The sequence below is a fragment of the Canis aureus genome, chromosome 2, assembly GCF_053574225.1.
Source record: "Canis aureus isolate CA01 chromosome 2, VMU_Caureus_v.1.0, whole genome shotgun sequence".
Taxonomy (NCBI): Eukaryota; Metazoa; Chordata; class Mammalia; order Carnivora; family Canidae; genus Canis; species Canis aureus.
In genome coordinates this window covers 45,269,463-45,294,910 of record NC_135612.1, presented here as the reverse complement: position 1 = coordinate 45,294,910, position 25,448 = coordinate 45,269,463, and the positions used below count along the sequence as shown (strand labels likewise).

At 38.8% G+C, this 25,448-nt stretch overlaps 1 long non-coding RNA gene across 1 annotated transcript in view; it reads left to right on the top strand.

The window, feature by feature from the left end:
• Positions 1 to 5,785: 5,785 nt before the first annotated feature.
• Positions 5,786 to 25,448, top strand: part of LOC144297130 (uncharacterized) — a 200,023-nt gene continuing 180,360 nt past the window's right edge. Inside the window, exon 1 of the long non-coding RNA XR_013364221.1 lies at positions 5,786 to 6,222. This is a non-coding gene — a long non-coding RNA (uncharacterized LOC144297130). The remainder of the gene's footprint in view (positions 6,223 to 25,448) is intronic.

Here is a 25,448-nt window from a genome sequence, read left to right as displayed (position 1 = left end):
GAATATCTCCTTCTGAGGCTGTCACACAAACCGTTCACAGGTCTTTCTGTGAATCCCATGATAGATAGATGAGATTCATCTTGACTGAAGTGGAAAGAATGGAATCCCTCCATCAACATCAGAGGGAAAAGACAGATTGTACATAATAAAATACCCTCCATGGCACATCATACTCCCCTTTCTGTTAAATGGATTTGTGAATGGCAGCATGAAATATTCTAGTTATATTACAAAGAACTCCTAAACATGTATACTGGGTAGACCAAAGTCTCCCCTGAAAGAACATAAACTCTATAAGCACAGGTGCTGTCCTGTTCATGGCAGTATCCGGGGCCAAAACCAGTGTCTGGCATGTGATATCTAAATGCCTAGAATATGTCTGAGGAAAGAAGGAATGACTACAATCGTCCAACTGTCGATTTCTCGGTGTCATTTTGTGAAATTCTTTTTTTCAAAAATTTCTATGTTTATGACACTACAATAAAGACTAGCTTCACCCATGTAGAAAGTCAGTAAGGTTGAATGCAGAAATAGGTGAATCAGCCAAAGAACATATTATGAGTGTTTGCTTCCACAATTTTCTTGATTTACTTCACCAACTTTTATCTGTCCCATCTACTCTCCTAATAGCATTTTTTACCTATGGACAGGAGTGGGGAGAGGGTAGATAAAAGCAAGCTGACAAAAATAAACAAAAACTAGGTGAACCCATCCACACTTAAAGCATCCACATTTAAATGCTAATGGTCTCATATCTACCATTTTCCTGAGCTGCTAACCTGTTTCCAATGGGCCTGGATGTTCCATGGGTATTCCAATTGAAAACAAAATTCATCGTCTTACGCCACACGGTTTGTATTTAATTTTTTTTAATTTTTTTAATTTAAATTCAATTTGCCAACATGTAGTACACCATTACTTTCAGAGTAGTTTTCAATAATTCATCAGTTGCATATAACACTCAGTGTGTTCTTTAGTTTTTAATTAACCACACACCCTCCTCTCCCCAAGGGATGTGAATTGGAAGCTCAAGCTGCCATTAACTGTTCCTTTCACCTCCACTGCGGTGGGGTGAGTCTTGCCTTGTCTACTTCAGCCATCTTCTTCAGCCCTCTCTGTTGTCATAAGGAAGCCCTCTTTCTGTTCCAGATACATCTCTTTCCAAGGTCCATTGCATTGGCCTCCTATGGGATTCTCTGGCTTTGACCTCTACACTCTGCTCAGTCTACCTGCTATGTCTTCACCCAGGTGGATTTTTACAACACATATTGGGTTGCAGCATTCCCTCCATTCAACTAACTTTCTAAGTGTCACAGTATTTTTTAGGTACAAACTATTTACCATGGCATTTAGTTCTTTTATAATCTTCTATAAACTGGCACCAAACTTAATCCTTCCTGCCTGTCCTCTTGCCCTCTTGCCCACCATGCATTCACTCATGGGCCTGGATGAGAACACCATATACTGGGGTAAGGGGCTAAGACTCAGTCTCTGCCCTTCCAAAGAAGCTCAAAACCTTGTGGGGAAACTGTTGGCCAAACAGATAGTCATGATACCATGTAGTATGGATGGAGCTAGAACATCTATGGCCTTTTCAAAACAATTGCTATTTCTCAAGCTCACAGTACTTGGGCTTTCTTATATGCCTCTCTTTTCTGACTGCCTGTCCTCCTTATCCACATACCACACCCAAGAAATTGCTACCTCTTCTTGACTCTCCAAGAGCTAAACTGATTCAGACAACTTTCCTTTCTTTCTTGACCTTAAATCAGATACATAGACATATGGAGAAGATCAACCACCGGTGACCTAACTCAGCAAACAACCTGCAAAGATGTGTTCAATTGATACTACAGACAAAATAAATTCCCCAGAAATTAAGTTTCACCTGGAACACTTTTTTTTTTTTAATGCTTTTTTTTTTAAATGAAATAAGAATACTAATTCCCAGGTTTTTTCTTTTTTTCTGATTCCCAGGTTTTATTCCAGTTTTCTGAATCAAAATTTCCTGGGAAAAGCCCTGGAAACTGGTCTACTTAACAAGTGCGCCAGGCAAAGTTTGAGAAATTTTATTCTGAGTCAGTAGTGCTCAAAGTGAGGCTCTCTGACTGGCAGATGATGGTGGGTTATACTGATGCTGCTCAAGCAGGGATCACACTCAGTGAACTGCTCTGTTAGGCCAAAATTCTCTTTCCCTGGAAGCCTTATGTGACCTCACAACAATCTCATGAAAAAGGCAGTGTGAGAAATATAGTTTCAGGTGATAATACCATGGCTGAGCAAGGCTACTTGATTCACAAACATTGACATGATTGCATCATTGTTGGTGGGACAGATACACTGACATCCATCTGCTATTCTTCCTGAGATGGTGTGCATGACGTGCCCCCCCGAGGCGCTGAAAACACAAGAGCCTGAACAGATGCCCCATGAGGACAGATCAAGGAGACTGCTGTGTGTCTATAAACCAGGAAGAGAGCTCTCAGCAGAATCCTACCAAGTGGAGTCCCACTCTTGCATTTCCAAACCCCAGCACTGCAGTGCAGACCATGTCTGTCTCCATCACAAGAAGCCACAAGATCTTGACCATCCTTCCACCTCTTCCTTCGGAATCCACAGCACACGGCCTTTGAGAAGCAATACAGAGAGGTAGAGCACAGCGATACAGGACAGTGAACCTGAAAGAGCTTTCCAGACACTTGTGGTTCTTGTACTGCAGGCTACATATGCTCACCTGAGAGAGAACAGAGTAAACAAGGAAATAATTGTTTCCAGTCACAGATCTATCATCCCTGGGAAATGTATTAAAAATGTACATTCTCGGGCTTCCCTCAATTTGCTGAATTTGTAACTCCTGGGAGTGAGGGGACTTGAGGCCAGCCATGCCAAGCTCATTATCCCTCCAGAAGATACTGCTACATACCTGAGTATGAAATCTCCTGCTCCAACGCAATCCTGGGAAGTACAAAATGACATTTTGGCCTGAAAATTAAATATCTTGCTAGCCTAAAAACATAAATACACCCCTATACTACAAAGAAACAGAAATTTCAGAAAGCCCATGGAGTCATTTGGGCCCCAACACAGAATTCTCTGTTATAGTACATGTGGAAACTATATGTGTGGAAGCTATAGTACGTGTGGAAGCTATAAAGACATTTCTGTCTTGTACCCAAATACATAGAATGAATTAAAAAAGGCAGCAGGGATCAAGAAATGAAAGGAAAAGCACAGGCAACAAGAATAATTAAAACATACACACACACACACACACACACAAAACACCTTTGATTAACTGAATAGTTGAGGGCCTAACGGTAAATATTTCCTCTTTCGATCATTTTCAAATTTTGTTTTTTGCCAGAGCCCTTTATTCCAGCATACAATACATTTAACCCCAATTTATGTAAGAAAAGAGAAGACACTGCTGGAGTCCAGCCCCATGTCCTCCTTGGGCGACCCCAGGTCCCTGTGGCATCACTAGGACACCCTGCAACTATGGCAGAGGGCAGCCCGTGCCCTCCTATTCTATAGAGAAGTCCCTCCTTCCTTCTCATCCTCACAGACAACAGTGGAGAGAACACAACCTCTGAACCATTCTGTGGCAGCAAAACAGGAGATGGGTTTAATTTGGAGTCAGTGGAGGTCCCTAGATGGTGTTCAAATGGATCAGCATGTTTAATAGATTCCTAACGATTCGGAATTTAACCAAAAAAAAAGGAGGAGGAGAAAGAGTCAGAAAGAAAGCCAGCAGCTCTGAACTACTCAAAACAGTCTCAATGGTTTTACTTTTCGTCCTGAGATGCCTGGAGCCCTGACCTGTGTTGTCACTCTGGGCCCGGGGCGCCCCTTCTTTTCCCACGCTGACCTCCGCCACTTCTGTAGGTGGTTTGTGTAGCAAAGTGCAGGGTTACAGCTCTTCGGCAAACTGCTTCGCAGCACAAAGGGCAAACAAGGTTTCACATAACTTCCTGCTTCTCAACAGAGCTATGGGTCTTCCCCCTCCCCCATGTTTTTGTTTTTCAGCTCATTCTCTCTCATGGGGAAAAAAAAAAAAACCTGGAGATTGTTAAAAAAGGAAAATTATTTAATTAAAAGCAGGGGAAGCTTCAGAAACATACATGGCACTAAATGTGCATGGCATCTTTATTTTGTTCTCCACCAGTATTTGAGAAGTTCGTATATAGTCTGTCAATTTTGTAAGTAGCGAGTGAAAAAACAGAACATATGTAGAGCCCTTTCTTCCTGTGTTTTATGGTCTTTTTTTTTTTTTTTTTTAAGAAGTCAGATGCCCCAGAGAGGTTTAACGCTAGGGTTATTGTGTGAAGAAGAGTATTTGGGATTAAGATTTTCAGATGAGGTTAAGGCTTTTTGGTTGACCCTTGACATGACCTTTAGCTGGAAGCACCTCCAGAGAAGGAACTTGGGCTTATTCATCTTTGTGACCCCTATGCCCCTCATCACGGCACTGGGTACAAAGTGGACACTCAGAAAGTTTACTGAGTCAGTGTGGGTTGAATGTCATAACCCCAAACTTTCATTTACCATCTGTAAAGATAGTAGCAATAATACAGAGCCAAGAAAATTGTGTCATTTGTAACTTCTGAAAGCACTTCAAAAATAGTTCCAGAAAGATTGTCAATGACTTCTTGAAAGAATAAGATGTGGTATGTACAGTTTTAAACTCTGACCTGTTCGATTCAAATTTTCTCCTTCTCTATATATGAATATATTTCCAACAAATGTAAAATGTTATGTTTCAGATGAGGTTTGCCAACAGGACCGGTCAACTACATAAAATGAAAATAGTCTCCTGGAAACCACCAGGTGGTTGACTACGTTATTTTCATTTGCCAAGCAGTGATGGGAAAATTCTATGTAAGTCTAAAAGATGCCCTTGCCTCCAGACAATGACCTAGAAATCAAAATGTGTCCTGATACAGTCTCTGTAACCTTTCTTATGGGCATGGATGCATTCTTTAGTATGGGATGATTCAAATGCCCCAAGCTGGGAAAATTTTACAGGAGGAGCTCTTTGCCCTTCAGAACCAACATGTAGACTGAATCCACTACCTTCCCTGTCTTAAGGAGCATGGAAATTCAAGGCAAGTAGGAATTCCTTTCCATATCCCCACACCACATTTGTTGAACATTTCTTTCATTCTGGGCCAGACCAGTGTGTTCAAAATTCAAAATTCCACCCAGATTGTTTGCCAATATACACACTTGGTGAAGCAGTTTGCGAATAATACAAATCGCTCTGAGTATAATGAACAAGAGTGTGGTTGTTTCTATCTGCAACGGAGAGGAGAGAAAGACCCCCGAGAAACATCACTTACAAAACGTGGCTGTAACTTCCTTATCCGGTTAAGCGTTGTTGGAAGGAATGACGGGGTCCCAGCAGATCTTGGCTCAACCTAACCTGGCTAATCACTGGAAAGTCACTTAAACTTCTTTAGAAAATTAAATTGGACCAGAATTGTATGGCAATGAGAGTTCTCAGACCAGTTCCCTATATTTTGTTCATATCAACCAAGGCATTTAAAAACAGATTTCCTGAGATTATTCCAACTGCAGGTAGAATCTGGAAGGGAAGGAAGCGGTAGGAAATATTGAGGGGAGATGAGATTCAAATGTGGGTTTAGAAGGACGTGGGGAAAAATCCTATTTTACTCTTGTGAGTCTGGGATTTATGCAGAGCAGATCGGACATCCTATTATTGGCTGCGTGAAACAGTATGCAGAATACTGAAGCCGAAGTGAAACCTGAGGCAAAGCCTCCGATGGGACATGGAAGAGTAGGAGTCAGAGAAAAAGAGAAGGCAAGAAGGAGAGGGTCAGAGAGACAGAAAGGAGGGCAGCACTGGGAGAAGACATGAAAAATTAGAACAGGAGCTCAGAGCACTCGGGAGAGCGGGGGAAATGACAGTTGAAATTAGAACAGGAGCTAAGAGGAGCAAGCAGAAGGGGACGGCAGGAACCAAGAAATTTAAGGAGGGGAGAACCAATTGACAGAAGTGGCCAGAAAAAAGCCAGCTGAGCCTCACTCAGAGGGCCGGGGACTCATGTGTGGCCGGTAGGCAGAAGTGCCCTGTATGGATCAAAACAAATTATTTGTCATCCTGAAATGACTCTGAAAGGGGGAATGGAATGTGCCCCAAAATCAATATTAAATTTTATGCCTGCTGCACCTTTCAAAAGCCTCAAGAAGACATTGATTCAAGTAAGTGTCCCCTTTTTTCAATGGCCTTTGATTATTCACTTTTAACAGTTTAAGAGCAGACGTTGGCACCCCAACTGGGGGAGCAGGGAAGACTGAGGGGTGTGTTCCAGTTGTGGCTGTGGTGGCGGGGCGAGGATGCGCTGTCACGGGGCAGGGGGAGGGATGCTCTGGCAGGAGGAAGTGCCAGCTCCCCGTCCAACTGGAGCGCGCGTGCGTGCGTGTGGAAGCTGGGTGATGTGTTTTTCATTACATGGCAGGCATTCTTAGAAAGCTGAGAGGAGTTGTGCTTTCTGGCTGGACTGGTGGAGTGGTTTGGGCTTTTTATAAGTTGTATTTTGTGGCTGGTTTTACAAGAGGAAAATACCTGATTCCAGTGGAACGGCTTGGGAAACCAAACGATGGGTTTCCCAGATGAGGCCTTTGCAGAACTGGCCAATCGGGACTCTGGCTTTGCAGTTTTTACAGACTGCCTTATCTCTTACAGTCAGACACCCATACTGGGTCGGAGTAGGTTATATCGGGTAAAGGTTTGTGTCTGGGACTGAATGAATAGGATTTCAAGCTGGAACACATGATACAGTCATGCTGTGTATTTCTCTGTACCTTAATGCCAAACCGGAGCCTGGGTTTTAGGCCTAGAATACTATCTCCATTGTATCAAAACTCTCCATGTATTGCTCATTTGTTTCTTTGAAGGTAATCCACCACCCTGTCTCCTCCATGCTTGATTCAAATGCCACTTCCCAAGAATGGAATACTAGCCATGGTTCTTCCTTCATCTGAGTCTGAATCTTTGCTTCTGGTGACCCATTCCATCTTCTAAATTTGATGAATTTCCTAGGTTTGGCTTCTGGATGAGCCCTGATCTGGGAATTCCTCTCATCAGCTGGTCCTGAGAAACCCAATCCCACCCTAGGAGGGTCACTCGGTCAACATCCCATCTCATTGCAGATGGTGTGAAATATCCTGCTGTGCCTAGTCCCAGGGCTTACTTGGCAATGATATATTTACATGTTATTCAATTAATTGCTTCATAATATCTTTCCCCAACTGGATCTTGCTTTCTGCCTATGAGTGGGTCCATGCCTCCACAGTCCTGGAAACTGATTCATTCACTTATTTAATAGATGTTTATTAAACCACTATGACCTTCTAGGTAGTGTGCTAGGCACCATTGACCTTGTATTTAGTTGAATTTTACTCATTCAAATATTTATTACATACGAACCACGTGCTGAGTGCTTTTCTAAGTGGTGGCAATAAAAGACAGTGATGAAGATGACAATGAAGATGCAGTTCCAGTTTTCATAGTTCTTTCATGCAATTGAGTGAAAGCAATAAATATACAAACAAATAAATGCAGTAGATCAGAGGGTGATACAGAAGGCAATGAAGCAGGGTAAGGGATAGGGAGTTCTGAAGATGGGCACTATTATGTTGTATAGGAAAGGCCTCATAATAAGGTGGCATTGGAGCAAGACTTAATGAAGCAAGGAGCTTATGTAGACTTTGGGGGAAGAATATTCCAGTAGTGGGAAACAGAACATGCAAAGGTCCTGAGATCTTTTCTTTGTTAAAAGAATAGGTAAGAGGCCTGTGTAGCCATTGTAGAGTGAACTGAAGGTACTGAAGAAGAAGATGAAGTCAAAAGAATGGCCAGGGCCCAGATCTGGCAGAGTCTTGAAGTGGTTCAAAGGACTTTGGCTTCTACTTTTGGTGAGGTCTGGAAAGCCACTAGCAGCCTCTGAGCAGAGGGCTGGCACAAACAATATTTTTAAAGAATCACTCTGGCTGTTCCACTAAGAAGAGACTCTGGATAGAAAGGAGTGGAAGTGGAGAGACTAGGTAGAAGCCAACTGTAATAGTCTAGGCAAGAAATGATAATGACTTAGACCAAGATGGTAGCAATAATGTGGCAAGAAGTGATGAAATGCTAGATATATTTCAAACAGAGAGTTGACAGCATTTGTTGATGGACAGCTTTGGAGATGTGAGAATAAAAAAGGAGACAAATATCTGCATTGTTTTCATGTAGGAAACTGGAAGCATGAAGTTATTTGCTAAGGGAAGACTGGAGAAGAAGCAGACCTGGGAGATTGGTGGTTAGTGGGGAATCATGAATTTGGTACTAGGAATGTTGAGTATGAGACACCATTTGAATATCTAAGTGGATATGACAAGTAGATACATAGTACCTGGAATTGAGGGTAGACATCCAGGCTGGGGATATGATTTTTTTTTCTTCTGTATAAAACTTTATCAAATAAAGGCAAAGAACTGTGTACATCTTGCTGTAAAACGCTGCCCACGGCTGTGGAAAGTGTCTGCCCAGGCTCCTTTCACTGTCCAGGTCCTGAAAGACTCTTGTTCATGAACTGTCTCTTCACAAAGCAAGTCCATCACTTGCTTGGCTTATCATTCTGAGGGTCAAAAACTTTCTCACAAAGTCTCAGTCCAGTCTCTTGTCTCAGCTGCTGTAAGTAGGCCCTCATCACCTCATCTTCCTGTTTGTTTGCAGGTTTGGCATAAATTGCATTAAGTGGAAAACCAGGCTCTCCAGGAATGGGGAAATTAGTGATTCCCAGTGTATACATTTCTTTTTCACCTTGGCTTTTGGATTTTTTTTTCTGGATAATTATTGTTTATATAGCTATGGACTTTTTCTTTCTGTATATATACACATAAGTTCTTAAAAGAATGTTTATAGGTATGAATCCACTAGTCCTCCTAGCACACATTTTTAGCAAGGGTACCCAGGAGTAAATTTCTAAAATCCATTTTTAATGACCTTCTCTTGGTTATAAAAACAGTACTTAAGAATTCTAATTTATATTCTGAAACAGATTATGAATATTGCACTTTAGCTGTATTTCAAATTATTAATACACTGATAGATAAAATATGAAAACTGTACCTCACTAATGACACTTAAAAAGCAAAACTCTACAAAGACCATGATTACATAGAAATCCCTGAGCTGTTCTAATGTTTCCAAGTCAGGAGAGTGAGGAGGTACTAGCAACAAAATCGAAGTAGTTTCCGGGGATGTGGGAAGAGAACCAAAAGAAAGTGGTGTTCTGAAAGCCAAAAGAAGCACAACTTTTAAGAGTGGGGAGTAATTGAATGAGAACTACAAATTGACTCATGAATTAAGCCATGTGGAGGTCACTGTTGCCCTTAATAAGAGCTGTTTCAGTGAAGAAGTGAGGTGTGAGATACTGATTTTCCTGAAATCAAGAGAGAGAGAGGGAAGAGGCAGCAAGTATAGGCAGAGAAATGGAGTAGAACCTAGAGAAAGATGTGGAGTCATGGGAGGGTATTTTCAAGATATGAGAAATTAGAGCATCCTGTAGAAATAAGGCAAAACGGGTGGTGCAGGAGAGGAGGAAATCGTTATAGCAATATTCCGGAATAGAAAGGAGGGGATGGGATGTAGTACCCAAGAGGTTGGCTTGACCAAAGGGTTTAGACCAATTATTCATGGTAACAGGAGGAAAAGTAGATTGACTCCGTGGATACAGACACAAGGTAAAATGTGTGGAAATTGTCCTCTGATTGTTTCTATTTTTTTCCCATTGATTTGATGGGCAACTTCATAAGCAGAGAGTGGAGTTGATGGAAGATGTACTAACAGTTTAGGTGAAATGACCTGTGAAGAGAGAGAATGAGCAAAATGAAGACATTTTACTAGCTTATTACTCAGCCTATTCACAGCTAAACTTCTCCAGTGGTTGGGAGGCTCCTGATATTCACAGCAGCTTCACTGATACTTTTCATCCTAGTTTCCAGAATTTTCAATGGAATCTTCTGTTTCTTCTCCATCTCAGATTCAGCTTGCATTTCTCATTGTCCTCAGCAATTCTGCCACAGGCCAGTACACACCCCAGATTTCTTAAAATGTTCCCCTCATTTCCATGACCATATTACAACTGGGACCTCTTTCCAACATTTTTTAAGGTTTTCATTAAGTTTCTGTCTTCCCACTGGTCACAAAAAGCACCCTCCCCACAAAAGTCTGCCCTTTCCTTCCCAAAAGTCAGCCATACCCCTATGACCAATGTCCCCAATGCCAGTGTCTACAACCAGACCTTTCCTGCTTTTTCATTCTCCATTCCAAACTACTTACTAAGTAAACATTTTTGACAAACTAGTCTGCCAAATATGCGGTGGCTGGGTCAAATCAGGATATTTTGAGCCATATTTATCATCTTTCTCCCCAATCAGTTCCTCATCTTGACTTGTCCACTGATTAACAGCACTATGAGTCTGTTAGATCTCTAGGTTTGTAAATGAGACATTGATTTGATCTTTCCTCTTTCTCTTGTCTTCACATGCAGCCAGATCCTCAGGGGCAGAGCCGCTGTCTTTATAACCTCTATTCCTGAAAGAGTCTCATACAGGGTCTTAAATATAACAATAACTTCACTAATATGATAAGTGATATTCATGTAATATTTATAAAACATAACTATTGCCTATATCATGCTGTCACACTGTCCCTTCATTCACTGCTGCCAAACTCCAGCCCAGTTTGCTTTGGATCTACCACTAACAGCACAGCATATTGGCTGTTCCATAAAAGGCCATCCCCATCTGCAATAGATCAGAAGAGGTGTAGGAAATAGAATGACTAAATGTTATAAAACTTACTGTCTATTCAGAAAACATCCTTCATGGCTTTGCAAATAGGCAAAAATGTCAAGTCAGCTCTACTCTGAAGCCATTTGGAGACATTTGCAACAATGAATGCATGATTAAGTTTATTGTTTAGTAAACAGTTTGCAGACATTAGCCAAGGAAGAGTTATGGCGGCAGTTTACAAATAATTGCAATTGAATTAGTCAGACTGCGATGCAAAAGCAGTGCAAATAACTTGCCAATTCCATAAAATGTTTTGCAAACAGATTCTGGGAGAAAATAGAATGAGAAAAGCAGAAAATCCAGAAAGGGATGTTTTCAGAGTCTGCTCTGCAGATACTGAGAGAGGGTGTCCTCATATTTTACCACAAGAGTGAAGTACTAGTGAAAGGTGTTTATTTCTGCTTTGCCTCAGAAACAGAACTTGGCACAGACTTAAGAGGAGAAGGAGGGGGCATGACTCAGTGATTTGGCAGTTCACAAACTCAATTTAGCAAAAGTGGCAGAATAATTTTAAAATAGAGTTATGTGTTTGGACTGAGGGGGCGGGGAGGGTCAGGATCTTGGCTTATGGAAATGGACCTCTCAAAGCACTGAGCAATCCATCGCCAAAACAAACTTTTGCCCAGTGTCAGACAGCCATTGGGTATCTGAAGTATGCCTAACTAAAGATACCTATTTTATAAAATCTAGATTATATAGCATTTATATTTAAATGTTATTAAACATATTAAATATTTTATTAAACATACTATTAACATATGCTTTTAAAAAGTGATGCATAGCATATGAAATGAACATACATAGTTTAGAACATATAGCATATGTATATAATATAGTTCATGCATCTAGTATATAGTACATGTACATCATACATGTATATAGTATAGTACATGTATGTTGTATTGATATGCATAAAATGTATGTGTATTGTATACATACATAAATAATACATAATATGCATACAGAATATATATGTCATATTTAGCAATATATAATAATAAATAAACATCATACTTAATATAAATCATGTCAATATCAAGGTTACTTTCCTATGCCAATGGGGTAAAAACATTACATTCCTTAGTCATGTTGTGTTTGCTTCCACTGAGATGTTTCATTCATTTTTTTATCACTGATTCTATGGATTAAAGATAGAAATGCAAGTAAAAACACATAGGAATGACGGTCCAAACAAATGTATAAACCCTATATGGTGCTTAAATTGTACATTTAATCCCTGGAGCTGCTTAGAGAAGGGTTCTTCTCCCACTTGAACTTAGCTTTTATGTTTAAAAAAAAAAAAGCGCAGAGTATTCAGAAAAAGTGCAAGCATGATTTAGTGAGTGATCATCTGGGTTAGAAGTCCTCACGGGGCTTTACTGGTTAAAGGTTGGCCTTTTGTCTCAGAATGCATCCTAGACATGTGGTTTTCCTATTCTAACTATCCCCCTTTGTTGTATGCTATTGATTTTATAACTATCCAACAAGATTCTGAGATTCAAAACTGCATTTTGGATAGATGATCTAAAATAAACTCAAGAGCTTGATCCCACATACCAAGGGGTGGGACAATTGGTTTATGTAAAAAGCCAACTCCTGTCTCCTCTGAAAGAATCCAGGATTGATCACAATCAGTAATAATTTGAAGTGGTCAGAAGTATGGATTAAGAACCTATGTTTTCATCCCTTCTCCAAAACATTTTGAAATCTACCACAAATACATCATTTGGGGATCTACCACTAACATGTTTTGAGTTCATGGATCTGCTTAGTGGCTGAGACTAGGATAATGGGTCAAGTATATCATAATTGGATGCTTCTTTGCATTAAAACTGGAAGCAAAAATCTACCCGTCATTTCCAAAGACAAACTATGTTTCTTTAGTGCCTAGCTTCATTTTGCACATTTGAAAGCTTCACTGTCTACCATAATGATTTGGGAAGAGATCAATCATGCCCACAAATGGAGCCTTTGGAATTGGGTCACTAGCAGCATTTCTAGTTGAAAAGCAATCCTGCATCTTATAGGTTGGCATAATGGGAAGGTTCTGCATTGGAAAATAGATAAAAGAGAACATTAGATGATAAGGAGCCCAGGAGCTATCTTTCCCTTTCACTCTTTGCTCTTGTGTCCCTGAAAAGAACCAGCATTTTCTCTTTGCAACATACAGAAGAGAAAGATGACTGGTTTCAGCACTTGTTGATCCCATTAACAGGGAAGATTGACAAGAAGTAGACAATTGTATCTGACATGAATATGGGTATGGAGGGGATTGTTGAAATGGAGACCCTTGCTAATGGAAGAAAGATGACCCCAGCCTTTTGACAGATGTCAAGTAGATTGGAGTCCGGCGAAGTTATAACCATTTAATCTGCATTGCAAGAGAAGACAAATTGTGTGACAGATAACCTCTTTATTTTTTATTCTATAATTTTGTACTCTACAGTGTAGAATAAGATAGGGTTCTCAACTTGCTAATGTGGGTCAGTATTATTCGCCCAGAGTTTCAATGGCATTGGGTCTTTTGTTAGTTGGTGGCCTCTTCTCTGGGTCAAGGAAGAAAAGAAATAAATGAAGAAGAAGTGAATAAAGAAATGATATAAATCAATCCAAAAATCACGACTCTTCAGTGAGATTTTGACCTCAGTTACAGAATGCAATTTCTGACTCTGTTTGAGAGGCATTAAGTGACTTATTTAATGCATTATATGAAAGTAAGGTAAGTGTGAAAAATGTACTTGAACTTTATTTGGTTCTAAAATATAATGGAAATGGCTTTTTTTTCCAAAACAATTTTTTATCCTTTTGAGATGTGTGTGTGTGTGTGTGTGTATTTCTGAGTGAAAATTATTTTTAAAAAATAGTCGCTTTGTGTCTCAAGCGTCTAACATAGTCAAAGAGGCAGGGAGACAAAGAGTTCATGTGTGGCCCTTGCACCCTTATGTGTCATGACTTTTATTGTTTTCTTTGCCTAGAGAGGAAGGTTCCCAGAAACCTGCTTTCTGCCGCCATGTTTAGAGCTTTTGGGTCCCATTCAAGGCCAATTGAATTTGGTCAAACTTGGAATATTCCTCCAGTAGGAGAAATTTCCTGACACTAAAATTAGATGACACCCTCAGGTGAAAAACACATAAGAAATCCCATCCACTGATGGTAAATGGTTTTCTCTTAAAGTTTCAAAGGAGTTCATGGTGTGATTCCAAGATCCATTCTCACTCCAACGTGAATGAGCTGGTTCTGCACAGAACCATATTGGCAATCTCGCACTATAAACCAGGTTACACGACTTTACATTCACCATTTCCTTTGGATACTCAGATTACCTGTGATGCTCTTTAGATCAATGTGCATTTTTTGAGTGTCTATGTTTTGCCAGCCAGTAGAGTGGGTTCTAGATCTGCCAAGAAAGGGGGCTTGACCTCAAGAAACTTAGAGTCAAAGGAGAATTTCATAGGTGTATTTTTCAGAGCAATGTAATAACATAAGGAGGTCAGTAAAGGAGGAGCATTTAGCAGGTAATCCCTCATAACAGCATCTGAATGTTTTCTGCTCAAGGAAGGCCTCCCTAGAAAGCTCAGCCCAAGTCAGATGAGGAAATATAATAGGAAGTAGTGTGAGGACAGTCACAGGGACGTGGCCTGGCATGATGAGTGAAGAGTACTCCTCAGGATATTGTACTGTCCCAGTCCAGACCTTGCATACCTCCATCTGTGCATCATATTTCCATAGATCCCTCCAGCCAAAGCTCCAATACCACTTTGGCCATGTGATTCCTATAAACACCTCCCTGTGGAAAGGGTTTCTCTTCTCTATTAGATTTAAAAAGTCTCAACTTATTCTTCCTTCTTGTTTTTTTTTTTTCTTTCTTGTGATTGGTTCAAAATTTTTGTATTCTACAAACTCCCCTAACCACTCAATATAACATGTTTTGAGTGCTTTTGCTGAACCAGGATGCTTTAAGACTTTGTGTGTCCTGCCTCATGTCATCCTTACAAGAATCCCTTCACATAAGGAATATCATTCACCCTACTTTACTGATGTGGAAACTGAAGCACAGCTGGGTTAAGTAACTGACCCAAAGATTCAGCTGATGAATTAGGGAGCCTGGATTCCACCTCAGGCAATCTGATTCCATTAATGCTGTTTTCATGTGTCTTATCTCTTGAACTAGATTTCAAACCTCATGAGGGCACAAGTCATAAACTTGTTATTTGCAGTTTATGTAGTGCCTACTCTCTTTACATTGTAGTTGATAATCACAGGCTATTTATTGAAAGAGTGAGTAAATGAACAAACAAATGGATGCATAAAGTCTATTCTATTTAAAAGGTTGGTGAAAAAAGTGGCTTGCAAAAGAATGAACAGGAGAATAACTGATAAAAAGAATATACTGATATTTAAGGATCATAGAGAAAGGAGTAGAATTCAGGCTTTTCACTTGACCTCTGCAGTAGTCAAAATATTCGCATGAAGATCTAGGCCAGCATAGATGCTTGGAAATGAAACATGAGGGCTGGATACTTGAGTCATTTTAAAGGCAAAACTTAGGACGCCTGGGTGGCTCAGTTGTTGAGAGTCTGCCTTTGGCTCAGGGCATGATCCTAGGACCCGGAATAGAGTCCCACATCAGGCTCCTTGCTGGGAGCCTGCTTCTCCCTCTATGTCTCTGCCTTTCGATGTGTGTGTGTGTGTGTGTGTGTGTGTGTGTGTGTGTGTGTCTCATGAATAAATAAATAAAATCTTTTTAAAAAGGCAAAACTTGGTGGCTGGATATGGAGACAAGTAGAAAGATATTATTGCAGTAGAAGAAAATTAAACTAGTCTTAATGGAAAATACATAAGTACTTAAAAAATAAAAGCAAAATCACTCATGATCTTACCATCTAATGGTAAATAGAATGAACATTCTTTTATATCACCAACATTGGTCGTTGCATGACAGTCAATTGAAAACATTAGACACAGCAAAAAATAAGGTCATGTCAATTTCTTCCCAAATTTCAACACTCAAATATTACACTGTGTTAATATTCACTTTTTGTTGCCAAATGACTGGTCCATGTGATTGTGTGGAAACTGAGCACCAATGTAAATAACCCAGTAACTCACTGAATTGACTCAGTTTGAGTCCAATTTCATCATCATAGGCATCACTGCACACTGCTCTCCAAAGATGGGAACATTGGACACATTCAAGCCTGATCTTCTCAACAATGAAACATTCCAGTGAAACATCTTCTGGTTGGACTATCTATTGATCAACAACTCTGACCCAGCTCATTCATTCTAGTCAGACAGATAACGCTTGTGGAGCTTTTTATATATGTCCCTTCTGCCTAGTTTCTTAAAAAAAAATTCACAGACTCATTAATGTTGTAAATATCACCTATATTGTATAAATGCTGCCTTTGTCTCTGTAAAAAAATATACATTAATTGAAAAGTTGCATTGCAGATGCCAGTTAAGTAGAGCATTTGTTACTCGGCATAGTGATTTCAAATGCAGCTCACAATAAATGCATATGTACACATCAGGAATTACAAAACAAATATGTTGAAGAGAGAGCAGAGTTATTGCTTTATATAACATTTCCTCTGGTATTCCTTCAAGAGGTAAGCCTCCCCGGTTCCAGTAAAAAGAAATGTATTGATGTTGATTAGTAAATTTAATATCCTGCCTGTCCTCTGAGCCAGGAACTGTGCTAGGAGTAACTTACACATGATCACATTTTTTTCCAGAAATGCATCTGACCATACATATGACCAATGCACATAAATGCAACTCTTAATATTAGGATAATTTCTGAGGCAATTGCTATTGTCTGAGTCAATCAGCTTAAAAAAGACTGTTGTCAGAGGAATATTTATTCAGTAGATATTTGTCACAGCTTTGGTATGTTTTCCCACCTGTCTCCACTAGCCGATTTTATCTCTAGAACTTCAGGAGACATTTCTAGAACTTAAATTAGACTGTTACTATAGTGGAAAAAGAGACAATGTGGTTTGTATTCCAGGTGTCAAGTTATTCCCAAGATTTATTAAGTACCTATCATATGCTCAGAAGAACTACTAGGTAATAAGGGATCTTTGGTTGGAAAAAAATTTTCTGCAAACCTAGACATTGAGTTTGGAGCTTATATTTGCTGGTTGTTCTAGTGCCAATAAATGGAAGACAAAGTTTGTAAAAAGTAATTTGATGGTAATTTGATTATGGATTAGAGCTTTTGATGATTCAGTGAATCAAAAGGAATTGCAAGAATCTGCAAGTTTCATGTGTTACCTGTTGACTCAGAGCACCCAGCTTTGAACCTTGGCCTTTGAAGATATATGACCAAGCTGATCATAAAGCCTCTCTAAATGTCTGATTCCTCCACTGTCACATGAGATTTTATCATGACAAAGATACTACTATAATCTTGAGATAATGGATATAATATGCTTTGTAAATTATGTGAGAAAATAATGTTATTAAGAACTATCCTAATAGTATTCCAATATAAAGCGATAAGCTGTCACTTATCTTAAATTGCCATCTTCTTTCCAAAATTCATAGTCCACAACTATGCATGATAAGAACGATTGCAAAAATTCTTATAAATGATGTTTTCCTAGAGGCTACCATGTTTAAAGTAAAAGTCTATATTCTTCATATGCCAACACATCGCCAATTGATTACTAAGGAAAAGTGAATATGTGCTCCTGACAACCTGAATCTGGTTGTCAGGATCTGGTTTTGCCTTCTTACTCAAGAACTAGGGTCAAGAGAGTAGTACTGGCCCACCAGTCGCTAAATCACGTCTTCTCCAGCATGATGCTTTCAACCAAACATTTCTGTTCTGAGGAGCTTCCAGGTTGTAACAATGTGAAGGAACTTCCAAAAGTGAACCACCTGTGGTGCTCACCTTCAGGCAGGTAGATGCATCTCCAAGGACTCCTTGGGATTAGCTGCTCCAGCTAGCCCAGAAATGCCTGAATTGTTGATGCAGCAGACATTTGCCTGGGAAAGCAAAACTCACCCCGGAGCCCCCCATGTACAAATTATAGTCACCATTTAAACCATCATCACAGTATTTGAGGTTAGTAAAACATATTGCTTGGGCTATAAAACATTCTAAACTAGCATTCCAAATGTCTAGCCTCAAGCCAGCACTTAAATTAAAGTTTCAGACAGCTGGCACTAGAATCATAATAACAGTTTTACACAAAGGGATTGGCTAAACATGATTATTGATTTGATAATTTATTGTCAACAGGCATTATTGTGCCCTGATCCCAACGCTTGGCTTTCTTTCTTCTCTGTTGTCAACAGGTGATGACAAGGTCTGGATCGGGTTATAGAGAAGGTACAGTCAATGCCCTGGTCCTAGGTAGATTTCTCTCTTCTCTCTCTTTCTCTCTCTCTCTCTCTCTCTCTCTCACACACACACACACACACATGCATATATACACAGAAAGCGCATTAATTTCTATAATTCCATCATTTTTTACTGTCTCCTTCCTATAAATTGCTTTGTCTATAAAGGGGAAGAATCTATTCTTAACACTCTTATTACAAAAGAAGAAAATAAAGATTGACTTGTTAAATACAATCTATATTCCCTCAGAATATCTACCAAATACCTAATTTCTCCTACCTCCCTTTGTGAAATAGATAAAAACAGAAAAATGCCACAGTATTTCTTTTGTACTGGAAGCATGTCCTACCCAACACTAGTAGCCTTGTGTCTCTTTAGGCATTTGGGTACTTTTTTCACCCAAAAGACAGACGATGCTGACGATAGCTATTTGCCCTTTAGCCAATTCTAAAACACAATATTTTTAAGCCTTATTAACATATTTTCAAGTATAACAGATTCTCTGTTCACTCTAACTTGGAACACTTTGAAAGATTTTATTTTCATCACGGGGGAAATCCGCATGATTGACACTGTTGTTCTATTTTACTCAGACCGGACCCATTCACAGATTTTCTAACAGAATTAGAAACCTAAAATTATATTTTCGTTATTAAAATTGAGTCCAACAAATTGTACTGGCAAATTTTGCTCTCAGTATTTGTGAGCCGTTGGAAACAGTGTAGGAACATCTTTTGCCATTTTAATGAGAACGTAGACACTGCTTGTCTTTCAGGGATGAGATGACTGTATAAACGCAACAGGTTTTTCTGGTTTGTGTCTTTCTGTAGACAAAACATACACACACAAAAATTTGAAAAGTCAGAAACAGTATTCTTGGATCTGTCAAGAGGGAAATAAAAGGACACATTGGAGTACCTTTATGTTTTTTTTTTTTTTTTTTTCTGAACAAGACTTTTCCATTGACTTTAATTAAGGTTTCATTAAACCCTCAGTTTGGAAAGCTTTTAATTGAGAGAGAATTTGCTTACTGGGCATATTTTTTCAGAGAACAGCTATAATAAATGGGTCTTCCAGCTTTATAGTAAAATTCAACTTTGTTCTACCTTAGCAGACCCATTCTTAAGAAATAAACCATGCCACAATAATGATTTTTATCTCACAATCAAGTGGCACAAAGTTGGCTCCACTAGACTCTATAAGTATATTGCCTGCTGACAAATTAATCCAATTAGCAAAGGTGAAGGTTTATAATTGGGGTTAACTAGAATTTAACTGGTCACTGATAATCAAACCCTCCCTCACCTCCTCTAGAGCATAGTTCCCTAAGTGATTTGAGTAGCTATATCTCGTCCCCTGACCAAACCAAAAATCTGACTTCAAAAATCCCTTTTCAGGAAAAAATCTGATAGAACCATTTTTCCAAGGCCATGACAACAATGGAACTCAGTGGCATGGTATTTTCCTGCTGTTTGGGGGAGTGAATCTGTGCCCCACCCCCTTCTCGCTCCCCTACTACTGAGAGTATTTTTATATAGTTCAAGTCCCCATTGGTCTGCAGTTTGCAGTGCGGTTTAAAAAGTAATACATCTTTTCTTAGATGTACCCCAGTTTCTGCTTTTTAATAGACATGATAATGAGCTTCTGGGTCTTCATTTCCCAGTGTGCAGAGAGCTCGAATAAATCTTCGATTGTTCACAACCCAGGAGAAGGTTCCGGAGCACTGGGATCCATGGAGGTATCTCTAAACAACTATTGTTTTAAGCCTTTTTTTTTTTTTTTATGTTGGACTTTCCCGGTGCCACTGATTTCTTTTTCCAATATATACAGTAGCATCTGCTTATAATGAGCTAAGACAGAGTGAAATTCCTTTTGCAGTGAATCAGAATGAATGAAAGTTCCCAACTGTTTTGGAGTGGCATAATACACCAGTTATAATATTGGCTGTAGAAAAGGTTTCCTGGTAGGTAAAAAGAAAGCTTTATTCTAGATTTTCACAAAAACACATCTGCTTGGGCAGTCTGGGTTTTGCTTCCTAGATTTCAAAATTTTGGAACATGTTTCACTTTTGTGTAGACAAAGGGAAATGTAAAAATACGTTTGACCAACTTGAGGATTATTTATTGTTTTTGAAGACTAACTTATGTACATCTATCTAGCAAAATAGAATTTCTTATTAACAAAATGCTTTCACTCTCCAAAAAAAAAAAAGTAAATTCAAAGGCGTATCTAAAAACTTAGAAATATATAGTTATCTATTTCTCTTACTTTTTAAGAAATAAAATATCCTTTGAGCAATCTCTGTTTTCAGTTTTATTGACAACTTCGAAAATAGAAATCCTGATACCGCAAAAGCTTAGTGTTGCCAGGTTTTTCATAAATTTAAAGGAAGAAATACACTTCCTCTCTCCCTTTTTTTATTTGCAGGGGGAGACAATGGCATGAGGTATATATTTTGATATGACCTCAGGTTATGCTTAAAAGAACTTATATTACATTGACTAGAAATTTTGTTTATTATAGCTGAGGTGATTGATGATGCCTCCACTAATTCTAAAATAATCCATTGGAAATTATCTTCATATTACTACTGATATAACTCCATCTATTTCCCTAGCCAGCTGGATCTGGTGGGAGGTTCAGATATATTTTAGTTTTTTTTTTTTTTATTCGCGTCCTTATGAAAAAAGAAGAAGATGGTGGCTCAAGCCCATCCCCAAAGCTTTAACCAATTGACTATGATTGAATACTTTTTCTTATTACTGCTCACTGGGATCTTCTTATGAAATGCACATTTCATTTTTATCCAGGACCTGGGGATATGGGGCGACAGAGGAATATTACTTGAAATTTGGCACACCACAGTCTATAGAAAACTGCACACCAAGATTGTGGAAGAGTTATAATTTTAATTCTTTTTACAATGACAAGGTTATTTCAAAGTTAAATTATCATTATCTGTTAAACCAAATAGCACTGTGGCAGTTTTAGTAGGACAAGGTGGCTTATTCTAATTGGTAGGATCTGTAGATTCCTATGCTGAATTTTAGATCTAAGCATTTCCAAATTAATGGGGTGATTGAAGAAGAGGGATGTATTTGCAATCTGTTTGGGCTGAAATGGGTACTTGGTGCCACATATCTTAATGCAGCAAGCCATTATTATGATTATTACTGCCTCCGTGATAGCCAGGTAGAAGCACCTGCTCTTTCTCTGGCTTCTCTGGTTAAACCCTAACAATCAATTAATTCCTGAAAAACAGTAATGACCAGAAAAGATGTGAGCCTTTATAATATCAAAGGAGGATGTATTTGGTATTGGTCAGTGCAAAGCCTGTGTTTTCAGAGTCCCAAAGGTATAAGGGCATGTATGTTTAGCTGAAATAAAAGCCGGATTTCAGTTCTGTAATGTCCTGCTACTCAACAGAATCAGCTGCGACTCTGTTTTTTGGTATGAGCTTTAACTGTGATAGTCTTGTGATAGAACTGTGATAGGTTTGACTCTATGACTCATATGAAGATTCTGGGCTTGTAATTTTGTTAACAATATTTTCCTGGTTTTGCATAACAGGGAAAAATAAAACAGAGGAATGTGTTTTACCACAGATGATAAAATAGGGATAAATATATATATATTGCATTGAGTATACATATATTCAGGATTGAAAAAAAAGCCCAAGAATTCAGAACCATGCCAGAATCAAAACTACAAGTTTATTTTGTGTACATTATTTGGCAATTTATTTCTAATGTGTAACATGTCTTCCCTTAAAGGTAATTAGTGATGAAATAGACCAAACAACTTGGACAGTTTTAAAAGTGGAAAAATAAGAATTTTGTTCATGTTCCCCACAATAGCAGCAAAGATTTCGCACAATCATTTTGTATTGCCAGATCAAAAAATACATACATACATACATACATACATACATACATACATTTAAATAAAACCAAATTAAATTAGATCTCTCTAATGTCACCAACGAGGATTGGGATAGATTTCTTCTTTTCCTTAATGCATCTATAAGGAAGGACCTGCTATTTACATTAGTGGCTGACATTTAAAAATTGGGAGTTCAGGGATCCCTGGGTGGCGCAGCGGTTTGGCACCTGCCTTTGGCCCAGGGCGCGATCCTGGAGACCAGGGATCGAATCCCACATCGGGCTCCCGGTGCATGGAGCCTGCTTCTCCCTCTGCCTATGTCTCTGTCTCTGTCTCTGTCTCTCTCTCTCTGTGCGACTATCATAAATAAATAAAAACTTAAAAAAAAAAAAGAAAAATTGGGAGTTCAAATAAGAATAGTGATTTTTAAGTTTTTCTTGAAAATTCAGGTCTGGCAACACTGGACCTTCATTTCTACCTGTAAACATTAAGGTGTGGTTTGAGCTTCAGTCCAGGTAGACCAACCATGCACTCTCCTCTCACTTTCTGCAATCCCCACTTGGCCTAGAGATATGAGTCACCACAGTGATCATCAGGACCTTCCCATTGACAGCTAACCTGTGGCTTGAAATGGGAACAGCCACACCCTCTGACTCCTCACACCTCTCTGTTCTTTGTCAGGTACCATATTTTTTGGCCATGTTAACCAGTTTACCATCTTCTATCCTTCATTTACTGGTTTCTATACCGATAGTTTTCCCCTACTCAGAAAAACTCACCTTGCTCCAATCCAATCTTCTCCTTTGTCTGAAACAAAACCTCCCTTTCCTGAAACACTCTCAACTGTGCCCTGGCCCCAATTCTACACCATCTCCTCTCCACACTTTGGTACATGACCCACTCAACAAATGCCTATGGTATCGAATAAAAATTAATATTTGCTGAAACAAATGTATCTTCAATGATATGATTCTCCACATCAATTTCTTACAATGACACAACAGAAGACATGCTACAGGCACTCATAATTTCCCTGTGAACTAGGCTTCGGTCCCTGCCATTGGATATCAATAATAATTTGTTTTATGTTCCCCGATAAATATTTCTACATTTCAACTTTACTTCTATACTCAGTTTCCTCAAATAAGAGAAAATTCTTGAAGTCAAGGACAAAACCTTCCTGTTCTCGGTACCTTTTAAGAACAAGGGATATGATTCTATGACACAAATGTCTCTCTTGCATCAGAATTCACATCACATTTTGTATCACTTGCAATGCACTATCACATTTTATTTCATATTAAATAGTAATAGACTACACCCTCTTTAAGGGTACAATAAGTTGTACCTTATTCAACTTTGTGTTCTCTTTAAAGATAATCACCCTTTTATGTGTTTGATATAATGAAAGTGAAGCAATCATCAATAGACATGAAAACATCAATTCCCAGTATCTGAGATGAACATTTAAAGTCACCAAAAATTCAGCTCAGATTCTCACTTACAGCTAGAAATTTTTGCTGGTTCTCCAGGACAGAGAATCATAGAAAGGAGGAGCCCTCAGGCAGTAAGCAAATGTATGTACTTTCAGCTTACTCACAGGACGATGCTCCTATTTCCTTCAAGATCACACTTACCTCTACATCCTTTTATTGCTGGAAATATTGAATTGTAATTTGAAGGAAATTAAATGTAGACTAGGTGCTTTCCACCAATACTCCTTCCTTTGATTTAAGGCTTTTAATTTTCCTGATCAGATAGACGCACATGCAAAAGTATTATTTTTCAATAGCACTAGAGTGACAATCAGTTTATCACTATACCTAGCCTAGAATAGTCCCTTCAAGGGAGGGGTTACAAGATGGATAAGTTTTGATCTATAAGTTGGGAATGAAAACAACAAGAAAAATTCTGGAATGGAGAATCTTGGTGGGGTATCTGTGTTGAAGACCAGATAGATACAGAGAGGTAATGTCTATTTTTGGAAAGGGGGCTATCATATGATCTTGAAAATAAGCTCATGTGATGGTTTTCAAAAATTGCTTTAAGGGTAATTGATTCAGAGTGCACTGGGGCAACTCAAATATTTCCTGTAATTTTTTTTTATTTCTTCCAAAATAAAAAGAATGTGATCATAACATCATGTGTCAATTTTTTTCTACTCGTATGTTTCATGTATGACTTCAAAATAGGAATATGAATTAATAGAACCTCATAACTCACATGTGCAAAATTCTTGGGGGAAATGGCAAGTCTTCAAGGATGAGTAAATTATTCCTCCATAAGGGAAATGAGAGAAACAGAGGAAGAGCAATTGGGAGGGGGAAGGGAAGGCAGGAGAAGACAAGTTTAAAATATTGCCTTTAGCTTTCCTTGTTTCTAATTGTTATGCCAAATTCCACCCATTCCAAAACATACCTTTTTCTCTGTCTCTTTTTTACTATGCCATTCTGTTTCTTGGTCTTTCTATACCAATAAATGCATATACACACACAGACACAGACACATATACACAGAGTTTAGTTTCCTTATTCTGTTTATTTCCAACAGCAGAAACATGAAGCAGTGACAAGATGACCAGAGCTACTAGACTTCAAACTTTTGTATGATATAGCTTCAAAAATCACAGGGACCCAGTGGTTTACTGGAAAATACTGGTGTCTATATCTGTGTCCCTAGGATCTGCATTAAGGAAGAATTTCACATTTTGCATTTCTGAACAGGCTCCATGAAAACGTTGAAGGAAATTAAAAAAAAAAAAAAAAAAAAGCAATCCCCCAAAAGACTGCCACTTATCATTTTGGAGACCTTGAACAAGTTTTTTTGACATTATTTTCTCCACATTATTAACAAAGAAAAACAAGACTGCCTTGTGAGATTATTACAGAGGTTAATAAAATGTGAATCACCAAATAGGGTGGCAGGCACATAGTGGAGACTCAATAAATAGTGGTTTCCTACCACTTTCCCAGCATGCCTTGACTTGGCTATACATGAGTTCAGTGAATCATTTGCAGAAATGTTAGTAAAATTTGCATCTTTAGCCAAGTCAGTGGACATCTTCACTTTTGTTACAACTGCAGACTTGCAGAAGCACAACCAGGAGAATGCACAGATTGCCACAAGCTACCTTCTTGGAGAGGATGTCTGAGCAACAGAATGAGCAGATTCCATGAATGGGCAACTATGTCGTTCAGAAGAAAAAAGACCAAAGTGGTCTCCAGAAATCTATCCTGGACAGCTTTACCTTACAGTATTGATATTTCGTGGATTCTTCCACCTAGATTACTATAAGATCATAGAAGAAATGAACAAGCCACATAAGTATTCTTTTCCAAATATATTTCAA